Genomic DNA, 10,184 nt, shown 5'->3' on the forward strand with positions numbered 1-10,184 from the left:
GTTACAACCCCCGGGACCCCCCACCACTGAATATTGAATTCATTTATTTGGCAACAAACGTGCGATTTTTACGATTTTTTTAAAGGGGGAATGGGGGGATGGAATGGCACATTCTGCATATTTTCATCAAAATAAAGATCACAGCCTGTTTATTTTAAATTAAATTAGGCCCCCCTCCCCGCTTTCCGTTTCATCCATAAAAATCAAACGTTAGCTTACTTACCACTAAAATATTTCTTTAATATATTACTTTTTTACGAAGTTGCATTTTAAAAAGTCTTAAATGTGTACAACATTCATCTTTTACTTGATATGGTTCTTTTTTATCAAATTATTAGATTCCTGATTTTTTTCTTGTAAAAAACTCTCGGTTGAAGGGAAATGAAAAAAAAAGTGTGTTTATACTATAACTTACATTTACTGCTTTATGGCTATCTAAGTTTCTCAAATGTTTAGTCTTGCAAAATGTATTATTACTTTCTTGAAACGTCGTACAAGTCAGATACAAAACAAAAGTAACAAAAAAACAGGCCGGAAACAACCTGCCGTATAGTTTTTCTGCACTTGTAGTCAGGTCAAGGTCCTCGGCTATCGCCTCGGACCTTGACCTGACTACTCGTGCAGAAAAACTATCCGGCAACGGTTGTTACCGGCCTGTTTCTTTGTTACCTTTGTATTGTATCTAATACATAATGTCGTCGTCTGTCTTATACCCGTCCATATTGACAACTGCATACGAGAATGCACGATACGGCCAACCTTGACCTGCTGATGATCCATATAAGCACATTGATTTAACAGGAATATGCAAAACGGCAACTTTGACATTTGTAAAATCTACTCACTTGTCAAAGTTTGAATGAAGATCGTCAGAATAAGGTTACTAGTGGGTTTTCATTAAAAAAAAATTCTTATTAATCATGGTTTGATATTGTCAATAAAAATGCTATCCGTTCTTTTTCATTTAATATTCAATGTAAACAAATATAGGGTTTAGCATCGGGTGTAAGTTAGTTATACACTTCGGGATACGGCGTGTATGGATAAGAAACCCCTATCCCTCAGTGTATAACTATTACATAAACAGACTGATCCTCTTAAAGATACTTGCATTCTTATTTAAACTCAACTATTTTACACATTTACATAGGAAAAAACAATGAAAGTAATTTAAAAAGAGACAGTCCTATGTTGAGCTGTTTAAACTTAGCAAAGTTACGGTAAGTTAAAAAAAATAACTGTTTAAGTTGTAGGTGAATGCGGTTAGATTTAAAAAAAATTAACAACATAATATTGTGATGTATATCATGTATATCATTTTAAAAACTGTAAAGACCCACTTATACTGTAAAATAGTAACGATTTGTCCTTTCGCTCATGACCGTTAATTAATGAGTGTCCTACTTCCTGGTTTAGTTCACACGCGGCTTAAGGCAAGTTTTGGGAACCCCTATTTGACTTTATACGTGTAAGTTTTCCATTTAAGGTAGCAGAACAGTTTCATGCAGTAAAATCGTGGGTGGTTGCATTTAACAACTAAAATGTTGTCATTGAAAAAGATAATGTTTCTAGTGAGTCAAACAATTTGTAGTTTTGGGTTCACTGCTGAAAAGTTGCTAAAGGGCAAAACATGCGTTAAAAAAGTCTAGTAGCAAATATCTCATGCATATTCAGGATGAGAACTTATCAACAATACGTTCTATAAAATTGGTATAGTAGGCTGAAGGGCAGGTATTATTACTGTACCATAGAATAAAGAGTTTTTATGGATAGGAATAAAATATTGTCCTGCAACAGGCCACCTACGAACCCTCAGAGTTGTTGGAATGGTTCTTTAACGTACATAGAACAGGCGACTTTCTCTTCACGCACCACTGGATTTAACGTCCCCGCCATTATGACCGAACGTGTCTGCGTTTGTACACATTTACATGTTAATTACACCTTATGTAAGAATCCTGGGTTTTGATTGGTTGATAGCCAGTGTATTTTTCACCAATTTACTGTTATCAAATGAATATCGTTCATTTTTAACGCCGCCGGGGTATATGCAAAAAGGATATGCCTTTTTTACCCTCTCTGCCATGGTATTTGCCAAAAAATACTCTATCCGACTGGACGCTTGTAACGTCACGATCATCAATGCGTTTTTGAACGTTAACATTCGGTGTAATTAAACAGATATAGCATGTTCTTTAGGGGTATTTGCGAAAAATACCAGTCTTGAGAATGTATTTCCCTCGCCTTACGGCTCGCGAAATTTAACATTCTCTCGACTGGTATTTTTCGCAAATACCCCTCCTTAACATGATATATCTGTTCAATATCCCAAATAGCCCCCCTTCCACCCTCCACACAAATATCGGCATGGATTTTATCGCATACTGCAGCATAGAAATAAATAGAAATACTTTAAGAAGATAACACGGGGCAAACATAATCCTAAGTCGAAGAAATAAATAAAAATAAAAATAAATAAAAATGCTTATTTCAAGAGGATAATCCCATTAGTTAAAACTAACCTTCCCGAGAGTCCTCAAAATAATAATAACATATTCATAAAGTACATAAAATATTATAATGATATTTTTTACACAATATACAATTTTATATAGGTATATATTAATGAAAAGCCTATTAATCTGACCTCTTCATGAAAAATGTGTAACATTTTGTTTTAAAAAATACAAGTGTATTACTCATCTTTATTTCAATTGGTAAAATGTTCCATATTTGAGAACCAGAATATATAAAAGTTTTCTTCAAAAAAATTGTTTTTGGCTTCGGAAGTTTTAATAGTTTTTCATCAGCTGAACGTAAATTATAATTTTGATTATCAGTAAAATGAAAGTTTTCACGTAAATAGTTAGGAACCATATCCTTTAAGAAAGGCAGACAAGACAAAAACAACAAAACACTACAAAGTAAACTAATAATAACGCGACACAAACCCCACTAAATTGGGTTCTGAATTCTGATGATCTGACAGGATTATAAATTCCTGCTACATTAAATGTACCCTTCACGTTATAATGGCATATGAAACTGTAATACGTCGCAATCGGTGGTGTCATCAGCTATGAATGGAGGAACGACATGTTGAACACATTTGTAAAAAATTCAGTTCTCAAAAGACCCTTACTCACAATTCCTACATGTAAGCTATTATACGAAGCAGCATTAATTGCATGTATATGTGGTATCCTTATTTCAGTTTCAATGAGATAGATGAAATCAATATAATCACCAAATGCTAGCTTCTTTCCATTTTTTGTAGAAGTTTCTGTTTAGTGTAAACATATTTTATTAATCAAATTCAAGTTAAATAATATACACAACATATTAATACAACTGAATAATTAATAGGATCCAGAAACAAGCTGTTAACTTTTTTCTTTTCTTCGTATGTCTCTATTGAGATTCCTTTATTAGGAACACCCCTCTTTTGAGGGTAATATGGGTAAAAAGTCTTTTAACTATGTAGACACACCGTATATATATATATAGTTGCTAAAATCTAAAATAAACTTTTAACTTTCTGAGGACAAGTGATAATTGTCAACAGCCATTACACACTTAGCAAATTTAATCTTGACTTATGCATCTTGTAGCACATATTTCTTGTTAACGTTTCTAGTTCTTCTATTTTGAGCTTTCACTGAGTACCTGAGTGAAGTTTGTACAGTCTACAATAATAACTGTGGTTTTATGTCTATCTATAAAAGTCTCTCCATTTCCTTTCTCCAATAAATTTGGTAATATAAATTTTGATTGGCGTAAAAGTTTCTTTTCTGGTCTCACTTAACGCTGAGCAGGTTGTAAGCATATGCGGAGGGTCTTCTGGTCCTTGATTACACAATTGACATGTTGGAGCAATTTCATATCTACTAAATTTATATCGATCAGCTTGTAGGGTATATGTTCTTGTCATCATCCTACTTTTGATAATACCTTTCTGAACATCTACAATTGTAGGTTGCAATGTAGTGTAGGAGATGTGCGGCTTTCCAATTTTAATACTCTTTACAGCTAAATATTTAAGTGATGTTTTCTGGACCGTATCAATTTGGAGAGCATTATTCCAGTAGTTTGACATTTTAAGGTTTACTATTGTTTTCCATTAAGATTTCATATGCAAATTGTTTTGAAGTACCCATATGTTTGTAAGACCTTATTTTTGAAGTGTTTCCATTGCACCGCAGAAAAAAACGTTTTGGATTGTCAAAGTTGATTGATGGTTGGCGTTGTAAGAGATCTTGAATAGTTTGATTTTTGGCCGATAATAGAGAATAGAGCAAAGACAATTGACGCTTGTGTAGTTCTCCTTCAATTGGAATTGCTCGTAGTAGTAAGTGTATTGCTGATGTAGCTGTTCTTTGAGGCAGTGATTGTCTCAAGGTATTTTTGTGAAACTTTTTGTATTTCAATTTGACTTTTAGTCAATCGTAGTATTTCTAAACCATATGGAAGCCGTGGGAGAATATATATATAAAAGATGTGGTATGATTGCCAATGAGACAACTCTCCACAAATATCACAGAAATTAACAACTATGTCTTGTAGATGTTATATCCTGTGATTGGGTCAACCCCGTTTGTCCCACAAAGGCCTGAGCTTATTAAGGAGTATTTTGTTCTTCTGGCTAGTTTCATACAGTCACCAATGTTGATTTCATTTTCTCGTTTATTTGTTCTTTGAAGACCTAAATGTGTTGCATTTGTTGGTTCAATAATTTTTCCTTTCAATGCCCATTATTGTCAATGCCTTTCATATTGCACTGTACTATTTTAGTTTTGGTTGGATGGATGTTATATTGATGTTCCATCTGCATATACCTATAATGTCTAGCATTAATTGTTTTTCAGATGTGTCGGAGCTCAATAGGGCAATGTCATCTGCAGAAGTAGGCGCGCCTATGTATATATTACCTAGTTGGAAGCCAATCGAGTTGTTTTTGAGTTCTTCAAGTAGGTTTTATAAGTAATTTATAAAGGTGGGTAGAGAGAATGCCTCCTTGTCTTACACCTTGTCTGATATTAAAATTGTCACAAGTGTCCCCCATCCATTTTATTTTTGATTCTAGATCTGTTTATAATCCCTTGATTAGTTGTAAGAGATCTGGAGGAATATTTTGGTCTAGTAATTTATGCATTAGTATGATATGTTTGACTACATCGAAAGCTGATTTGTACGTCTACTGTTGTTATGAATAATGGTATATTCTTTGGAAGTTTTTCACATTTTGCTTCTGTTATGAGTATTTAAACTTGCCATGAGAGGACATAATCCTTCAGTGAAACCAAATTGTAGATCTGGAGCCGGTTGTAGTGGAAGCTTCTTTAGTATGCATAGTTCATGTACTTTTCCAATAATGGGAGTTACAGTAATTCCTCTGTAGCACTTTACATCTAGAGGGTTTTTTCCACTCTCCATAACTGAAGTTCGAATTCCCGTTTTAAAGGCTTTTTGGATGGAGTTTGGTCTCCTTGATTTTATTAGATAAAGTTGTAAATACTGGAGTTAATACTATTTTTGCATACTTTAGATGTTCGGCTGTGAGCCCGTATTCGTCTGGTGATTTCCCTATATTTAAATTTTGAGTTTCCTTTTCAGTATATGATTCAGATGTAATTGGATTTTCTTTGTAGAACTTCTCAATCAGGTTTTGGCATGTTTTGCAAAGTTCTGAGTAAGAGTTGTCATATTCAGTCTTTTGGCATACCTAAGTCTTCATAGTATTGAGCAAATACTTTTCTTTGGTTTGAATGAGAGTATTCCTTTTCGCCATCTATTTCGAAACAAGTTGTAGTATTATTGGTTGATTTTCGGTTTCTATTTATTAACATATAAAAAAAGTTTGGTTGTGGGTTTTTCCGTGATCTGTTGATAGAGGTTTTTCCTAGCATTGGCTTGTTCTATTCTTTGTGAATTTCTTAGAAGTTTCTTGGCTTTTCTCAATTCAGTATGTGATGGATGGTTTTGTGGCCGTCCTTGATTTTTTCCATGGGAGTAGATTGATTTACATAATTTCATGTGTTATCGAACAGTTGGTGTTGCTTTCCATTTTGGCCCTTGTAACTTAATTGTTTCCCGGGAACAGCTAATGTTGTTGCTTTGATTAATTCATTTGTTATAGTTTAAAGTTGGTCTGAAGTTGATTCATCATATTGAATTTTAAGGAGTACTCCTGATAACTTTGAGTTATATGTTTCAGTGTCTATTTCATCCCAGAGTAGTTTTTTTGTATGAAGTTTCTTCCGATGATTTTCTATTTGCTTCACTTGGATTTCTACAGTAGTGTTTGTTTCTACTGGCACATGAGTTGAGCAATTTGTAGCTGAACGGTTCCAAATTTTGTATTGTTTATATTGATAAATTTATAAGTAGAATGTAGTCGATTTGGAAGGATGATTGACCAGAATGATGAAAGAAAGTAATTTTTGATTTATAATTTCCTGTAGTTTGAAGGCCTAATTCTTGTACAAAGTTTTTTAATAGTTTATCAGGAAGATTATTTCATAGAGATCCTGATATTTTTTTATTATATCATAGACTATATCTAGACATTCAGAGTAATCATATGACGAGTCTTTATCGTTTGTTGGTAAGTATGCATTGATTATGCATAAATTGTAGTTTGAGGATAGAGTGATTGCTACAATTCTTTCATTTCCCTCTTTTAATCTCTTTACATTCCCACTCCTGTAGAATGGCCATAAAATAGAGACCCCTGATTGGCCTTTTGTAAGTTTTGATCCGTCTAATGGATCGTTAGAGTCGTGGCAGCGTGTGAAGTTGTCAAAATTTGGCAATATTTCAGAGAGAAAGTGTTTCTGGAATTCCAATAAAAAATGTTCTTGAATGCATAGAATTTTGTTATCGGATGCCAAAGAAGCCAAAAATGCTGTGTTTGACTTAACACCTTCAATGTTACATGTACCTATATCTGGTTGTCTTGTGGTTTGTACTTGAGGCCGATTTGCCGAAAAGGAGGATTTTGAATTTGTGTGATTACAATTTGTTCTTCTTGTATATCCGGGCCTTCAGGTTGAGTGTGTGAAATGTGGTCTATTCTTTTCAAATTCACCATTTTGGGTACAATGCTCTGTGTTTGACTCAGTGGACTAATTGTATGGTTTATAGTAGTAGTTTGTAATTGCTCATGTTGGTTGGAGTTTGTACTACCATCTTTGTGTTGTTCAGTAGTCCTTAATATATTTATATTGGTGCTACTGGAACTGTTGTTCATAGGATGACTAGTTATCCTTATTGGAGAGGTTGACCGCAATGTTGTGGTGGGTTGAATAGTTGATGTAGATTGCCTTTGATGATAGCTTGCATGGCTAGGCATAGTTTGGTGTGAAGGTTGTTCATAGTGATATCTAGTCGGATTGTATATTGTTTAAATTTGTGGAGCTGTATAATGTCTTTGTACATTTATACCATGATTTGGCAATGTTCCAAAAGTTGGCATTCCTCCAGGATTTAGATAGTAAGGATTGTTTTGCATTGGATTGCCATTTTGTGGAATACTTGTTGGTACATGTGTCCTCCATAGAAATTGTTAGGAAAATGTGTAGCTTATCCCATTTAGTTACCTTATAAGCCAGACACAATGCCTGCAATATCACATGATAAACATTTAAGGGAACTAATGTTATCAACTAATATAGAAAGTGCTGCAACTGGTATTACAAAACAAACCAGCAAATAATGTAACATCTAACATAAACACCCAAAATAAGAAGAATGTAAGGAAAAAATCAATCAAAAATAGAGGAAAGAAATATATCAAACTCACAGAGAACACGAATTCTGAGCTTTGAAAATGAAAATATACAACTGAAAATAATGATTGAAACTATGCAAAACACATCATCAATTATAAACAACAATACAGAAGCTCAATACACAATATATGGAAACAATTCTAGCACGTACAATTGCCAAAACAATATACCAAATCAGCAATACAGTAACTGTAGTACTTGTCACAACCACGCGGACAATGCTAGACAACAATCTTGCAACCACTAACAAGAGCTAATGGAACAACGTATACGCTCTCTTGAAAATCAGATAAGTCTTAGCACTGCTTTAAACCTACATATCTCACTACAATAGACAATAGCAAACCATCAGCCAACCCACATACCTTTTGCACAACCTTCACTATTTCATGGACAATATGCCTATCTAAATCAAATGTATCAATACCTCAGGATCAGAATTTTGTGATACCTGACTAGTTGGCTGTCTTAGTTCATTACTTCTAATTCCCTATCATATTCTTGTATAGAATAGTTTGGCATATCGCTGTCTTCATGCTTTGGTGTAGTTTCATGAAGGCTCTTGTTTAATATGTCAATATTGTCAGATAATAATTGTTCATTACACTGTGCGCAGTGGAAACCAATTTCTTTGTATATATTGTCAATAGCTGATGGAAGTATATTGGCACATTTGAAATGGAACCATTGGTCACAAGAGTTACATGCTATACATTCAACAGTTGTATCTGCTTCACATATAGGACATATGCATGAATTGTTACTGTTCATGTTTAACATTGTATTTGTATATATTATACAATTTGTGTTGTTATCATTGTATTCTAGTAGATGCCTAGATTTTGACATTGTTGCTTCTGACTGCCGCATGTGTGAGTCATTATCTTTTACAATTAGTTGTTTACATGTGCTTGTTCTTGAAACAGTATTTTCTTTTGTGCTTTTGTTGCTCAACTGTGTTGAAATGTTTTGATTGACACATCTAATGTTTTAAGGATATTGCATAGTTCTTCTAGTATGTCATTGACAAATATATCTACACGATTTCCATTTACGGTCATTGTGTTTGTGGAATTGTAGCAGTTAACAGTGAATTTTAACTGGTTACCAGGATTTTTCGATTGAAGACTTTGAAGTAATGATCTATGATTGAGTTTGAAATGTCTATGTCAGTTTGTGCTTGATAATATAAGGGTCACTAAATTCCTTTAAATATAAAATGTCTAAAATTGCTGTTTTGCTAGCTCACATGCCGCCGTACTTTATATTAGCACACAATTGTTGCCGACTTTCATTTCATAACTGATATGTTCTTGGTGACAGTTGTCATGCTTTTTATCTAGACCTTTTTTTGTCTATTTAAGTGATATGGGCTACATCGTTTGTAGACGGACGACTGTGTGCAGATAGTGCTTTGGAGAGCTGCCTAGTCATAGAACTTGACATAGTGATACCTGATTTAGTCAATATATTAGTAGTGCAGGAAAAGTCCAAGCTTCGCCCTGCTAATATATATATGTAAGAATTAACCAGGAGATTCAAAAATGGTTCCTTATGTAATGTCCAGTTATATTGGTCTCTAATCCTTTTATGTTGTTTTTTTTTAGTTTTTATTAGTTGAGCATTTTAAATCAGCATTTACAGTCTATGGAAGAAGCGAATCGATAAAAACGTTACTTATATGAAATAGCGATATTGTCTAATATGAAATTGTAAATATGCAGACACTCCATGCGTAAAAATTTGTTTTTGGCAATGAAAAATAATTATGTTTTGTTAAGAAAATACCAACTTTAAAACATATTGTTCAAATACAAACAACAATTAAGTCTAAATATATATTTAGTTTATGTCCGTGTAAAATTTGAGGTGTTGTGTTTTTCTTATGTAAATAAGTAAACAAATGCTATGAATTCTAATATGGATGCGGTACTTTTAAATTATGAAAGCAGTATTTTTTTAATGTCACTATAAGAATTATTGTATGTTAATAAGCAGTTTTAAGGTCACTGCTAAAGGTCAAAATGTTTTTGTTAGGTACAACAGTAATTGTACATTTTTCTTTGTTTGGAATAATTATTTTGCCATTTGAATATTCATATCCAGGTGTAATTTGGAACCGTATTGGATTGAATTGTATATCTGTCTGAATACTTTTTTCTTTTAAGAAATAATATTTCCATGTCTTTGTGGATATTTAAAGCATGACTTATGATAGAATCAAATAGGTCGGTAGAATATTCACAGTAGCCACATTTAAATTCCTCCATAGCATCATCACTGAAAATAGAATTACTCGGTATAACCATATGATCGAAAATAATGGACTTAGCAGGTTGTTAACACTGTCAGCTATCGATAGGGTAAAACAAAACGACAACACGATTAGGGGCG

Source organism: Mytilus californianus, unplaced genomic scaffold (genome assembly GCF_021869535.1).
Source record: "Mytilus californianus isolate M0D057914Y unplaced genomic scaffold, xbMytCali1.0.p SCAF_4, whole genome shotgun sequence".
Taxonomy (NCBI): Eukaryota; Metazoa; Mollusca; class Bivalvia; order Mytilida; family Mytilidae; genus Mytilus; species Mytilus californianus.